The sequence below is a fragment of the Taeniopygia guttata genome, chromosome 2, assembly GCF_048771995.1.
Source record: "Taeniopygia guttata chromosome 2, bTaeGut7.mat, whole genome shotgun sequence".
NCBI classification, from domain to species: domain Eukaryota; kingdom Metazoa; phylum Chordata; class Aves; order Passeriformes; family Estrildidae; genus Taeniopygia; species Taeniopygia guttata.
Window position 1 is genome coordinate 104,746,170 of NC_133026.1, and position 14,713 is coordinate 104,760,882.

Consider the following 14,713-nt stretch of genomic DNA (forward strand, 5'->3'; position numbering starts at 1 on the left):
TTGTTCACTCAACAGTATGGTCATTCCTGAGAGCATCTGTCACTTTAGGCATTGTAAGATGGATGAGTCTCAAGTGAACTGCTGGTTGAAGCAAATGGTAAAAATAAGAAAAGACGTGGGGGTTGGGGGTCTTCAGAGGGGACAGACAACAAGGAAGCGCTGTTAAAAATCAAAAGTAAGCCAGACCATAGTGGAAGAAAGAGCCAAGATGTGGATCACAGTAGCAGATCTCACAGGTCTTAGCAATGAAGATTGGTGGTTGATGAATTCTGAAGAAATCTTCTGCATCTTGGCAAAAATGCTGTTGATTTATTTCCTATTTCATGTGCAAATAAGGGAGGATAAGAAGGAGGTGACCTGAACATAAGATGCAAAACATTTTTTTTTTGTCACGTTATGTTATATGGTCAGGACAAATTAATGTTGCCAATATTCAGGAAAAGGGTCAATGGTATTTTGTGTGTCTTAAATAGTATGTATTTATGTGTCAGTTCTGAGTGGGCACATAACAGTATAAAAACCAAAGCAGCATATCAGCAGTTTAGCTTTTGGGAAAAAAAAATGTAAATTTAAATTTCATAATTGATGGTCTTTTAGAAGGTACTTAATATTTTTAAAAGAGGTAAGGTTCCCTACAGCATCTCTGATTTAGCTGGACTAATTGAGTTAGACTTTTTAACAGAGAGAAAGTGGTGCAAAAACACATAAACCCCAAGAAAACTCCCTCAAATGCTCTGACAAGCAGATCTGCACACCCCCACCCCCAAGCTGAGCAAAGGTCTGTGTTTGCAAAAGCAGCCGGCAAAGGACAAAAGGCACTTACAGCCCAGTGTGTGTCAAGGTTTGGGAAGGGTCCAGGAGGATCTTGGCTTGAAAAATTATTTTGTCACACTGTTGGCATTGGTCCATAAGGGGAAGCACTGGTTGAAAGGCGAAGAAATTAAGATGATTAGAAGCTTTAAAGCTTCACAAATGGTAGAGTATCTCTCTTCTCAATGGATATAAATAATAGATGAAAGACTGAGAGTGACAACAAAGGCTCAGGGCCTTTAAGAGAATGTGTGCAGCCTGAATAGAGGTCTGTGGCCTAGGGCCAAAGGTCTTAGCTTTGAGTGTAATTAGAAGAAAATACAAAAATGTCATTACTAGCAGGTGAAATGTTCAGCACGTGTCTGAAAAATAGCAATTTCAGAGCCAGGAGCTGTTAGAATTGGATTACTGACATTCTGCAATGGCTGAAGTCCGTGCAGAGCCCTACAGTTTGGTTGGGGGCTGCGTGTGTGTTGTCCATCGGCGCCGGAGCCGCTGCCAGTGTGGTGGGGACACACCGTGCGGGGCAGCATTGGTGCTCCCTGGCAATAGAGTTGTTTAGTGCCTTTCTTCAGAACACAACAATCCTGCCCAAAACCTTTCCTGAGCCAGAGGTGAAGGTTACAGCTGCTCTCTTAAGCAGCCTGATTTTTAAAATTGAGAGGAGAGGAGGGGGAGGAAGCTTTAGGGCCTTTGATTTAAAAACCTGGAGTTGGAATTCAAGGTGTACAGCTGTGTTCTGGTTTTGTCAGTGGGCCTGTGCCTGTAGCCCCAGCTTTAAGCCTTAAAATCCCATTTGCTGTTGTGGTGTGGGTTGATTTAGTCAGTTGGTTTTATTAATGTTAGTTAGCCTTTATGCTCCCCCATTTTTCCCCTCACAGTCAGTTTGATCCAAGTTGTTTACCCCAGAAGTTCCTGCCACTCTGCTCCCCATTTATCTGTCAAATCTTCTCACCTTTCCCTGTTCTTTCTGTATTTGGTTCCATCAATCTGAGTTTGTTTATACCCTTTTGGTTGTCAATCTTATGACCACCCCCAGTTTCTTCCAGAAAGTTCTGTAGCAATCATCCCAGTTTAGGTTTTCTATTCATCCCCTGACCTTGTACCTACCCCTGTTACATTATCATAGGTTGTTGTATCCCTCTCTGGTTTATCCCCATTGGGCAAGTCAGCTTTGCACCCTTGTCCACCCTATTTAAGTTGCTCTAATCTTTGGTTTCTTTGGCATTTGTCACTGCACCCACCCAGAGGACACCTTTCTTGCAATATCTGGGTAAATAAAGGACTCTTTGGGCTGGCATACAAGTGTCCTCTCTCATCTCTTCACCTCCTCTCAGCGTGCAGAGTTGCCCAAGCTGCACACCCACAAGCAGCACTCAGCACCATCAGGGGCAGACGATTCTCCCCTGAGGTGCCGCTCACGGGGCGGCCACGCGGCCCCACGCGGCAGTGCCAGCCGGACCCTTCCACCCGCCTGGGGCCGTGGCAGGTAACTGCCACAATTTCAGAGCACTGGAGAAAATTCCTTTAAATCTTTTGGCAAAATATGTTGCTATTGAGAAACCAAACCAGTTTGTCTGCCTAACAAAGTCTTGTCAAAGTCCACTCAATGATAACTTAATTTAAAGCTTTTCCTGATGCTAATTTGTGTTCTGTACAGCCCTAGGTATTTTAGGAGTTATTCTTTTACTTGCTGCTTGCTACGCCATTTTTACCATTCGTTGGGGTATTTCAGGTGTATTTTCTTTTATAAAATGCAGTTTCTATTAGTAAGGTTTTCACTTCATTATTTTTATGGAAAGCCAGGTAGGAGAGCAACTAACTAATTCTGATTTCATTTTGAACATTGATCTCCAGGGTAGATAACTGCTCACTCATTTAGTTTGTTTCTTTATAAATAGCTAAAGAATTACTTCTGCATTATCATATATTTTTTAATGTTTCTGCAACACTTAATTTTATCATATTAATGTGATAAATTCCTAATCTGTCATATAGTTACTTTAGCACCAAAAATGTGCAAATTCTAAGTTTGTAATTCTGGTAGAATATCGAGAAGCAACCAAACACTTTCAATCATATATTCCTCTAAAAATGTGGTTTTTATAGTAATTTGCCTTCCTTTTTTCACCCTAGACCAGATTTCCACAGGAAGGGCTTTTTGTCTTGTTATATATAAACTATAAGCTGGCATGAGTAATTCAGAATTTTTTTCTCCCTTTTTATTTTTCAGGTGTTCAGGAGTTTTAAACAACTTTGGAGCAAGGCTTCAGAAACTCTTAGCTGCATCCTTTAATCATGACTGCATTTCAAATAGGTTGAAAGGAATCTGAGAAGGTAACCATACTTGCCTTTCCTAATAGACAATACACTGTATGTGATCAGCATCTCTGCTTTCATTTCCACTGAGTGGATTTTAGGAGCAGTGTGGACTGTAAATAACTATTTTTTTTTGCTTCAGGCATGTAAAATATTCAAGTTTTAAAAAAGATAATGGAATCCAGTTCATAAAATCAAAAAGCCTTCAACAGAGGGCTGATTTGTGCTTCCATTTTTTTCTTATATAACCACAATGAGGTCAACTTCATTATTTAATGACACTTTTGAAGCTGTAACAATCTTCTGCTGTTTTACTTAGAGGCTCTGCAAATACCTAAGCAATTAGCTAAATATACGTTCCATGCACTTGGAGGGTGAATGTTTGTTTGTTTATTTGTCCTCTCGAAGGGTCTAAAACAAATGGGAAGAAGAATGTAGATCTTTGTAATGATTGGGATTGATTTGTGCTTCCAACTGAGATTCTCACACGTCTCTTTTTTCCTGACTTCTGAGAGGGGGTAGGCTTGCCTCAGTACACAATATTGGGCTCACATAGTTTCTTGTTGCATTTAAATAGCCAGTGTACCCAGAAGGCTGAAGATCTATTCCTGCTTTATGACCTGTTGTGTCCCTGGGGGCAAGGGCAGCCCTGAGCGGAGCAAGGGGGTCATGGCCACAGCCCAGGTTCTGCACGGCTCTTGGGGGCTCCCAAAACCTGCCTGCCAGAACATTTTGCTTGGCAACATCTGGAACATGGTATAAATCTGGAAGAGGGGGGAACCTCCAGGATTTTGCTTCGCCAGGTGCTAGGAGGAAACAACATTAGCCTTTTTGATGGGGGGGGAGAGGCAGATTCTGTGGCCCTGAAGTTAGGCTAAACAATTGCAGAGGTCAAAGGACAGCTGAGTGCGGTCAATGAGACACCCTGGGGTGTATTTTGTTACTTAGTAAAAGGAGCAGCATCCTAAAACCCTAAAGGATTCTCTTGAAAATCTGTGTTGTGAAAAGGTTTTATGAGTCTGATGGCAAAAAGTGCTGATTTAGCTAAGGAATGCTTGCTTTTGTCTAAATGAAAGGCTAATCCTTACCAAATGTTGGCAGCTATTATAGTGCAGTCAATGCAGGTCTGAAAGGACAGTTAGAGTAGAAGTATACCTTGGGATCCCAAATGTTTATAATTTTAATGGTTCTGTAACTGAAAAGATTTCTGAAACTTTCACCCTTTATCCAAAAAATTAAACCATGAACAAATTATCCAAAAAAGTAATAAGTAACTTAACTTATAATTTAAAAAACTGTTCATAAGGGAGCTGTGCCTGCCTGGTTGTTCTGTATTCCCTGACAAATTTGCTTTAGATTTTTCAGGGTAATGCTGGGCTTAAAGTGTAACTTCCTTTAATCTGCTAGCACTTATTAATTGGCTGAAAAAACAGTGTGTGATTTTTTTTCTGGTCTTGAGAATTTTTACTGTTCTTGTTTCAATGCTTATGAGAAAAAAATAAAGAATAGGTTTGGGGTAATTAATTCCTATAATTTGTTTAGCATTATCTTTCTTTAAAAGGACAGCTTATTAACACTTAACATTTGTCATAGAAATAGATAAGAAATCAATGTCAGAGCCAAGACCTTGTAAATAACCCGAAAGGAAATGTAATAATGGCCGTCTTCACCACAGAGGTGGTGGGGGGAGGACTGGGCATGTGACAGAAAAGGTTCAGTGCTTTTTGTTTTCCTTTGGAAGGGGGGGTTGCTGCAAGGCACGACACAGAGCCTCTGACTCGCTGGCCTTACTGTCTTACACAAACACTCGTGGTTGTATTAGGAAGAAAAAGGGACTTGGGAGCCAGTGGTGTTGGCGTTTTTATAGTGACCAGCCTGGTGTTTCATCGTAATCTGTAGAAGAACTCTATAAGAAGAGCGAAAAAATAATAAACTGCATAATTTTCAAAGTGGAGGGAAGTGAACAAAGAATTTGACAAGTTGCTTTGGTGTATTTTTGAAATAAATCTCCTTTCAAAATACAGCTTTTTGCAGAGTTTAATTTTTAAACTCTTCAGAAGAGATGCCTAGCACTGATTTATGTCAAGGTTAAGGCACCTTTAAACAAATAAGGCTGGGAATGGATAAACCTACTAAAATACAAATAGCCTATTAAACACAGAAGATGTTTGTATAGCATTCAGGTTGCCACAAAACTGACACATGTCCTGAAATTCTCCTGATAACCCCTTCTAAATTCATCAGGAAACGATGGCATGTGTTTGAGGGTTACACAAGGGAGCAGCCAGAGAGGATAGAGATGGAAGGTTGGGCTTTAGCTTTGACTTTCTAGACTTCAGCTTCATGCTTTTGCAATAGGGTGATGGCCAATGAAAAAAGGATTAAGTGATTTATTTATCAATGAGGTTGTTCTGGCTTTTGCTGTAGGAATTCAGTGGGAGGTCCAAGACTATTTTCAGATTTATCCCTACAGACAATAACTATCACATTTTACATGTATCTATGTGGAATTAAGTGCTATATCTGTATAATTAAACTGCTTAGAAGAGTACATATTTGAGCTGTAATGCTTAATTTTGTTTGTAACTTCAGAATTTAACTACTCAGACAACATAAAATAGGTTTAGATGTATTATTTTTTTTTTCTCATCTATTGGAGAAAATTGTTCTGTGTTTATAAACTGTTTATTTGTCAGGTGTTTAGAGTTTTTTATTTTTTTAAGCAGATTTTAGCTCACAGTGAGATTTTTATGGATAGTATTTATATTCTACTGTGGCAACAGTCACAGAAAAATATTTTAAGCATAGTTTCTTGAGTGTCAGGATTTACTGTAAGTTTTATATGCGTGCCATCAAGAATGCCTAGAACCTGTAAATATTCTGTGTTGCTGACTCATAAAACCATAATAGAGCAGATTTGGGAATCAAGATTGCCTGTGCTAGCATGTTTATGTTGCACATAAACTAAGTCCAGCCTGTAAACATCATTAAGATTTTGAGGAGAAAAGTACAGAAACACATCTAATGCTTCCAACAAGTCAAATATTTTATTATAATTTTTTTTTCATGTAAGACATAGCTGCTCTTCCCTCCTCCCCCCTCCCCCCCCCAAATTCATCATAGTGGTTGATGAATTGTATTACAGAACAATACAAGCATTAGAAATTGAAAATTATTTCCTTCTCGTTTTAAGTGTTAATAGTATGTGATTTGAATTTTTGGATTTCTGTTTTGAGTAAAGGTGGGTTTTTTTCCCTAGACCTAAATGGCACTGTATACATGTCCTTTGTGGACATTTATCCCCAAACAACTTCTGAGATTCCTAAGTATCTAGAAAAGGTAGCTTGAATGTCAAAACACGTCTTTTTTAGCCATATCCCTGGATATGGTGTTCAGGTGTTGTTCTGTTGATTGCCTGTTTATTGCAAATTCCATCATAAATAATATCTGGGATACTGCAGATGGACCAACAGTGATTGGCATCTTTGATCTCAAACAGGATTGCCTCTGGTAATTTTAGAGATTCTGGGCAGAACTTTGTTTATTTTACAGAAGAATTTGTGGTATTCTGGGAATGGGAAAAAGTAGAGTCAGCTTTGACACATGACAAACATATGTTGTGGAAAAGGAAGAACTCTATACAGGACTTTGCACTTGGAAGTTCATTTCCACTAAAATAAACTATGAGAAATTTGGACACAGTTTCCCACCAGCAGGGAAGTTTGCAAAAAGTGTCTGAATGATATGAAATTGACATTGCTTGTGGATTTAAGCTGATTGTTATGGTTTTGATCTAGAGAGGGTTTTCTTGTCCCTTCAGAGGATTGTTTTTTGCATAGAAATGGCCTTTCTATGCAAAAATGACCAACTAGCTTTGCTGTGTTGGTCTTTTTGTCTCTGCATCATGGGTGGACAGTGACTGCAGAAATGTTAGTTGTGCCTCTCTATCTAGTGACTACATGGGAGCTCCTGATCAGAAAAATCTCGTTTGTTCTGTTCTAAAACATATTGTGAGTCCAAAAGAGCAGAAGCACGATTATTTTGACTTATTTAAAAATGGCACTTTTGGAAGAGCTGTGCAGGTATGTGCTCTGAGGGAACTTGACAAACATTTTGACACAAGCCTCTGCAAAAAAAGAGGGGCTCATTTTCACCTTTGCTGGTTCCTTTTTAGGGATGACTAAGCCTCATAAAACCAAGGAGAACTCTTGTTCAGGCTTGCCTGTTTTCAAACTGGGCTCTAGAGAGAAAAACAGTCCTTTTTCAGAGGACGTGAGGAACCAACAACTTACGTAACCTCCTACCCAAGTGCATTAGTGAAGGCTGGTTTAATTACTTAAGGCTGACCTTATTTCTTCTTGATTAAATTTTATTTTAAAATCTAGAAATCTGTGTTAGGGATTTGTTCAATAATCTGTCTGAAGAGGGAGAGGAACAAAACTTATTCCAGAATTATATGCTTTACAAGTAAAGGAGAAGGGGGAAATGCCATCTGTGAGTCACTTGGATGCAGGGTGTTACTCTTTGTACAGAGTCATAGACACGTTCTGGCTGCAGAGACTTTTTCTTTTTTCTTTTTTTTTTTTTTTTTTTTATATTGGTAATCCTGAAATTACTTTCAAGTTGCATATTTGAAGAAGTGCCATGGTACATCTCCAGCTCTGCCAACTTCATGGGAGGAAAAATGTTTGCTTGCAGCAAAGGAAAAGTTGAAGTCAACAAAGTTTTACTCCAGGGCTTTATTTTTAGCCTGTTGCAGCTGTCAGGAACCAGAACATGGATCAGATAAGATGAATACAATGGAAAAATAAAGTATTAAGTGGGTATTTGTGAAGAATTGGTTCATCTTTCTGTGGAAAGTTTTAAGAGCCAATGAAGCCTGTATTACCATTATGCCTATTATTCAGAAAGTTTTATTTTTATTAGTGTCAGTTTGTATGTGTTTCAAGAACTGAGAACTCTTAAAACCACTAATATCTTTGCAAAATTAATAGTGATCTGTTTATATTTCTTGGCAATAAAAATATTCTCTCCTCTCTTATTAGGCAGCACTTTCACATGAGAAAACTTTTTTTAAAAAAGGAGGAAAAGAACAGGAGAAAACCACTTTTATTGTAGATACACATGTCTAAAATTATCTTTACTAAGGATTTTCTTTTTAATGCTGTACATTCTGATATTGAGATGTGTCAAAATGGATTACATTTTAGCTTCTATTTTCTGTACCTTAATAGTGATTTTTTTTTTTTTTTTTACTGTTTCCAATCAAGTAGTGTCATCTTGGTGAGCGGTCTTTAAAAATGTCACACATAAGTTCCTATGCAAATGGTACCGTCTTCCTACAATAAATAATTAGCATAAGCTGTGATGTTTAAAATTTAACATTTGGAGCCCAGTGGCCTAAGGATTTACAAGAATTTAAATGCATAAATGTATAATATATTAAGCTGTGCAAAGCCATAAGGCACAGTCCAACTTCATAAAAGTCAGCAATTATTGATAATTCCCAGCATTAAAATTGTTGACAAGCATAGACCTGTGTTTATTTAGAAAGATCATTCACTGAGCTTCCCAGTTATTAATTTTTTTTTATGGTGGAATATTAGACAGTGTTCTGTTGAAATGAACATTAAATCTTCATTAGAAGCAAAGCTTTAAATTTGTGGGTGCATTTGAGAAGATAGTTTACTCCATAGATTTTTGTAAACTACATAAACAGATTCTATATCTCTAATGCTTCTTAATAGTTGAATTGGTAATTAGTAAATATAGTTGTTAGCTAATAACTGATAATAAGATCTGTGTAATAATAGAATATATGTTGTTAGTGGATGACTAAACACTTATGTATATGAAAAGTATATAAAAATTACAGAGTTTCAAAGTATTGGCTTTGGGAACAGTTACTGATTTTGAATACATTATTTGAGGAACAAACTTGTATTTATTTTATCATGTTAATTGCTTACATACTATGTATGTACTATACTATTTATTTTATCTGCTGTGTTATTAAGAGTGGTAGCTAAATTAATTCATAGCATCATAGAATGGGTTGAGTTGGAAGGGACCTTCAAGACCATCTAGTTCCAACCCCAGAGCCTCACCACCCTCACAGTGAAGAATTTCTTCCTAATACTTACTGTAAATCTATCTTCTTTCAGCTTAAAGCCATTTCCCCTTGTTCTATCCCTCCTTGTCCTTGTCAGAAGTCCCTCTCCAGCTTTCTCCTGGGCACTGGAGGTCTGCCTGGAGCTTTCTCTTCTCCAGGCTCAACAGCCTAAATTCTTACAGCCTCTTCTCACAGAAGAGGTGCTCCAGCCATCTAATCATATTCATGGCCCTCCTCTGGACCTGCTCCAGCAGGTTTACATCATTCTTAGTATGATGGAAACCCCAGAGCTGCATGCAGCACTGCAGATGGGGTCTCACCAGAGCAGAGGGGCAGAATCACCTCCCTTGGCCTGCTGGCCATGCTGCTTTGACGGAGCAGGATGTGGTTGGCCTTCTGGGCTGCAAGTGCACATGGCTGGGTCACGTTGCTCTTCTTGTCAACCAGCACCCCAAAGTCCTGCTCAGGGCTGCTCTCAGTCCATTCCCCATCCAGCTGTATTTAGGTCTGGGGTTGTCCCAGCCCATGAGCAGGACCTTCATGACATTTTCATGGGACCACTTCTTAAGCCTGTGAGATCCTTCCTTATGGGATCCCTTCCCACCACTCTTACCCCATTATAGAAGATTACTAAATTTTCAGCACAATTTGTCCTTAGTGAAGCTGTGTTGGTTGTCAACAGTCACCTCCTTATTTTCTGTGTGCTTTGGCATAGTTTCCAGGAGGATCTGCTCTATGATCTTGCTGGGCACAGAGGTGATTCAAACATAACTACCTGACTATGTGAACACGCCAGGTTGTTAGAAGAATAAATTGTAATTCATGTCTGCAACTAATTGCAAAATCAAAATTACACAGCAAAAATATGCCTTGATCCTATAGCTAGGATTGAGAATCATTGCTGATTTGGTTGTATTGAACCGACATTAATAATGTGGTTAATAGTCCTGTTGATTTAGGACAGAAAACATAAGTGGGGAAAGCTATGTAGTAGCATGCACGTTTTAAGGAAGCAGGCTGAGGTTTTCAGAACTGCTCCTTGGTGATTTATTTGTGCCATCCCTGCCAAGACTGTGTGAGCATATACACCTTTTAAAATACTGAAGTCTTTTAACAATATCTAAACTTCAAAATCAAAAGCAATGTTTGTAGGTTGATAACCTTTTTATTCCCACCTGAAGGTTTTTCTATTGAAAGAGAAGTGTATCCCTTTTGTTAAGCGTGCATAGTAATGTTCTTTTTCCTATGTATACTGTGAAAGGTTCCTGCAGCATAAAAGGATTTGTTCCATCTTCTGCTAATTTATTTAGAAAACCCTACAAAACCTCCACAGTAACTTATCTGCCCATTTCATAACATCATTTGAAAAGACTCCAAAAGCTTTGCAGTCACATTAGGCCAAATCCACATAATTAACTCCTGAAAACTTTTATATGCTTTCCATCATCTGCTTTTTGCATCTGTTTTTTGAGGAAATCACATCAAGTGAAGCTTGGAACATGCTTAATCTTAAATCACCTCAGTCCTCACTAGAGGAGTGTGTTGGTGCACTGGCTGCACCAGTTTTCCTCTCACTGTGCTGTAAGAGTTTAACCTATCTAGAATACAGCAATTTTTTTTCCATAACCTAGAGAAAAGTAAAGCCAGTGCCATTTTGTAAAACTTGACTTGAGCTCAGCTTGCAGTGACTTCTGTACCATTGTGCCTCTCAGTGTATTCTGTGTTTGATCGTGGCTGTAAATGGCTCTTTGTGTGCACAGCTCAGTGGATAACATCATTAAAAAGAACTAAAGAAACATTTCAAGCTTGAGGTTAAAGAGATGAGATGGTGTTTCAGTTGCTATTTTTTGGTTGTTTTCCTTTGCTAGCCTCAGTGTTACATCACTGCTGGTTTATTCTGTGAAGCTGAAAACTCCCAGGTCACCAAATTTCTAAAACTGCAATTCAGACCTAATTTTTGCTTTAAATCACTTGGGGGTGATTTGAAGCTGATACCTTCATTCATGTGAGTTCAACTTAGTAACACCATCCTGCATCCAGGTGTTAATTTTACCTTTAGTATGTTTATTGTTTTGTGAGCTATTCCTGAGGCCTGTAGAAAAAGTCTTGGGGTGGAAGGGATGGAGCAGTAAGGGCATAGCAGCCTCTATATTAAGACCACTTGTAATTTGCTTTCTGTTTAATGTTGTGGGGAGACAGCTGCCCTCTTCCACCATCCTGCATGTGGCTCTGTAGTATATGCATTTTTCTGTCTCTATCCAAGGAATTGTCCAAATCCCAGATAATCTGATGCAATACTCCAAGTACAGATACCATTAGTTATGCAATAAGAGAAATAACCTCGTGAGGAAAAAATACGTGTTCTTGATCCTTCCCATTACTTTCACACAGTAATGGCAACATTAGACTGAAAGATGAGACTCTAAATGGTATTGGATGCAAACAATATTTTCTTAAAAATAAAATGAGAAATAAAGATGAGAGGAAACTGCACTGTAAATAGGGTAAATCCAAACTAATAATTCATTTTTCTTGAAAGACATTGCAAATGAGTTATCTGTCACTTGCTACATAAGATTGTAAACTCTTTGTAAGCTCTCAAACAGTTGAGTTTGAATATCCCTAATGAAGACAAAACAGGCTGAGAATCTCAAGACCTTGAAAAGGCTGTGGTGGGGGGCGGGGGGAAAGGAGGTCTTACAATGGTTATGAAGTAAGGCTTCTGCTCCACCTTACAATCTTGTTTTGAGTCACACATAAGTCTTCCCCACTGAATGCTGCAGTTGATGCTGTACATAAACTTTTGACTTTGAAGTCTGCCCTTTTAGTGACTGTATATATTTGTTATTGTCATTATTGCCTGACATTCTTTCTGCTGTATGCATGTTCAGGGTACATCCTAGTGATGCTCTCAAGGGAAAAATAATACTCCCAGAACATGACTAAGAATGATGTAAACAATCAAAAACACTAGCTGTACCTGAAACAACCAGTTCAGTTATTCTGCAGCACGAATAGATGCCTGGTCTCTCTTTGCCTGAGATAACCCTTTGAGATACAGAAGCTGTGCTGGGCCTGGCAATGCCTTTGTGGAGGAACTTGCTTTCTTTTCCTTTGAAGAGAAACTTCTTTGTGGGGTAGGCCAGATCAGAAGCCAGATTATGTGTTTTGGAGAACACAATTACATTATTAGGTTAAACACAAAGTAAGGACTTGATAGAGCTGACTTAATGGAGGGTGTTTGCATCAGATTCATCATTCACTATCAGGTAATTGTGAAATTGCTTTAAGCCATAACAACAACATTCACCCCCTCCCTCATCCTCCAGCTCAGTTCCTCTCCTTTAAAGTCTCTGGGGTCATGACCCACCTGGAGGCCAAATATGTGGTATCTGGTGTACTGAATGATCTGATTATATTTTTACTAGCAGAGCCTTCAACTCAATGTGCAGTCTGGCTCCCAAGAGTTATTGAGTCATGATCCACTTTTCAGAGGTGACTTTTTTTTTTTAATGTAAAGAAGCACAGTCACCCTTTTTTCTATCTAAAAGTGGGTAGTGTTTACTGTACTTACACACTGCTGGACCTGGGCTCTGTTTTTTCTCAAACATCCCATGTCATGTTTCCGCACAGATCTTTTGAAACCTGGGTGACCACATGGAACAAGATTCTTTGCTTGAATTGACAAGGCCTTTTCGTAAATTCAGTTTCTGGGTTTGAAAGTGGGATTAGAATTTCCCTGAGTCCATCACAGTGAAGTGATGCTGTGTTAAAATCAATTCTCTTTGAAATTTTGCTTTTGTTATTTCCATTTCTGTCAACTTCGATAGAAGCTCATGGTAATTGTAGTTTTGCTTTCCACAATGAATGCCCATATTAATTGTTTTATTTAAAACTATAACAATAATCCTCCATTACCTGTGGGCGGGTTAGAGGAATTTCACAATTGCCTTGTTCATGTGTCTTTGTAAGGAGACAGATGTAAGGAAATGTGAGGGCTGCCTTCCAGTTCTGTTTTAAGGCAGTTTTCACACCAGCAAATCTCATGGTTAATCCTGTAGTTCAGTGATGGGCCACTGCAGAGAAGACTTGAAGTGTGTCTAGGAAATTTACTTTGAAGAAGCACAGCAGCAATGGAGATGTGTTGGGTGGTTCCTTAGTATCTGAATCTTTACAGAGAAGAACACTGAGAGTGATAGAGCCTGGAGGTGGGGGTGATCTAAATTTTAGGAAATCCCCCTATTATTTCATGTTTTTTTTCAGATTTAATTTTGAAATTATTCAGTTTTGATAATGTCTTCTAATCCCCATAGTAAGTTTTAAGGAAATTGAACAAAATTCATCTGTGTACAGTGAAAAAGTTGTTGAGGTAGAGGGGAAACCTTAGGAGTGTTGTCAAATTGAACCTTCTTCCTTGGTAGGGTGGTGGGGAGGGAAAAAGTATAGCAGCTAAAATACACATACACTTTGCACATACTAACATTCTGTAGAGTTCAATCCAAAACAGACTTCAAAAGGTTGCCAAGAGACATAGGCAACTTAAGAATTACAGTAGCATCCATCCAGTGGTGCAGGTGAAAGGTGAGGCTGGAATACTGAATTAGAGATGTGCAGATTGCTCACTGCTGGGATCTAACCAGTTCTGTGCTGAGCTAGCTACAATTTGTGTGCTAACTGTAGATATGGAAATGATTATTTACTCTCTCATCAAACCTCCTGCCCACTGGAAACCTCTTGGTGTACGAGGTAAGGCTCCAGCAGAGTTCCATGCCATGTTGCTGGGTGTGGAACAATGGACACGAGGGTCAGCCCTGATGTGCCAGAGTTGGCAGCATCAAAACAGGTTTGTGAGATCAGGGAGGAGCTCCTGAGTCAAGTCCAGCTCTGTTTTCTCAGCCACTGTGTCAGATCAGCTCAGCTGAATTCAGCAATGGAATGTCTTTCCCACATCGTGCCGAGCTCACTGATGCATCAGATGGGCAGAATTTTAAGAAAACATTATCTTAATTTCACTATGAAAAACAAGAGGGGTTGTTGGTGGTTTTTTTTTACCAAATGACCTCATATATTAATGATAGATATATTTTTTGGGTAACTTTTTTAACAATGAACAGTAATTTAGTTATGTTAAACGATTGGCTTTGGTCATATTTAAATGCAGATATGACAGATACATGTCGTAATAAGAGAAATGTTCTTCGGTTTTGGTGGTTTGGTTTGGTTGGTTGGTTGGTTGGTTGGGTTTTTTGCCTCCCTAAAATAAATTCCATCAATTTATTTTTCCTCCGGGCTCTGCTGCCACCTCAAGCCCCCTCAGCACACTGGAGTCCATTTAAAGCACATTCTCCCTCTCTGCCACTGCTGAGGTGTGCTCGCTGGAGGCTCCCTCCCTTTTACACTGCGAGGAGGAGAATTAACCATTTCCTAATTACACCAGGCATTTAGGGGTAGAATTAAGTGCAGACACACTGA

The 14,713-nt window shown here is 38.9% G+C and overlaps 1 protein-coding gene across 12 annotated transcripts in view; it reads left to right on the forward strand.

Annotated features, from left to right (window-relative positions):
- The window catches only part of GREB1L (GREB1 like retinoic acid receptor coactivator), a 132,151-nt gene that overhangs the window by 55,129 nt on the left and 62,309 nt on the right, over positions 1-14,713 (forward strand). For all 12 annotated transcript variants that reach the window (XM_072924558.1, XM_072924559.1, XM_072924556.1 and 9 more), the window contains one exon: positions 3,044-3,147. The gene's annotated coding sequence lies outside the window, so the exon portion shown is untranslated. The remainder of the gene's footprint in view (positions 1-3,043; positions 3,148-14,713) is intronic.